Below are 338 nucleotides of genomic sequence, written 5' to 3' on the forward strand. Positions count from 1 at the left end.
AAGACAAGAAAACAAAACCAAAAAAACACATGCACCACTTAATTGGGTAAAGACACTTAAATTATTCTGACACAAATTATTTTTATTTTTATTTTTATACTATAATAACTAACATAAAAGTGACACAATTCATTCTTTCTTTAAAAAACAAAAATGATGATGATCTCTTTTAGACCATGCACTATACTTCCCAATTAGTACATCATAAGATTCTTCTTAAATTATAATTCCACTTTATTAATTATTTTTAAAATAGAACAAAATCAATTTCTTTCTGTCTTATTTCTTTTATAGGTAACTTCAAATAATAATTCCATTTTATTAATTATTTTTTCATA

At 21.6% G+C, this 338-nt stretch overlaps 1 protein-coding gene across 4 annotated transcripts in view; it reads right to left on the reverse strand.

The window, feature by feature from the left end:
- Window positions 1-338, reverse strand: part of LOC107609448 (GDSL esterase/lipase At4g26790) — a 17,373-nt gene that overhangs the window by 16,013 nt on the left and 1,022 nt on the right. The gene's annotated exons all lie outside the window — the stretch shown is intronic.

This window comes from Arachis ipaensis, chromosome B07, assembly GCF_000816755.2.
Source record: "Arachis ipaensis cultivar K30076 chromosome B07, Araip1.1, whole genome shotgun sequence".
NCBI classification, from domain to species: Eukaryota; Viridiplantae; Streptophyta; class Magnoliopsida; order Fabales; family Fabaceae; genus Arachis; species Arachis ipaensis.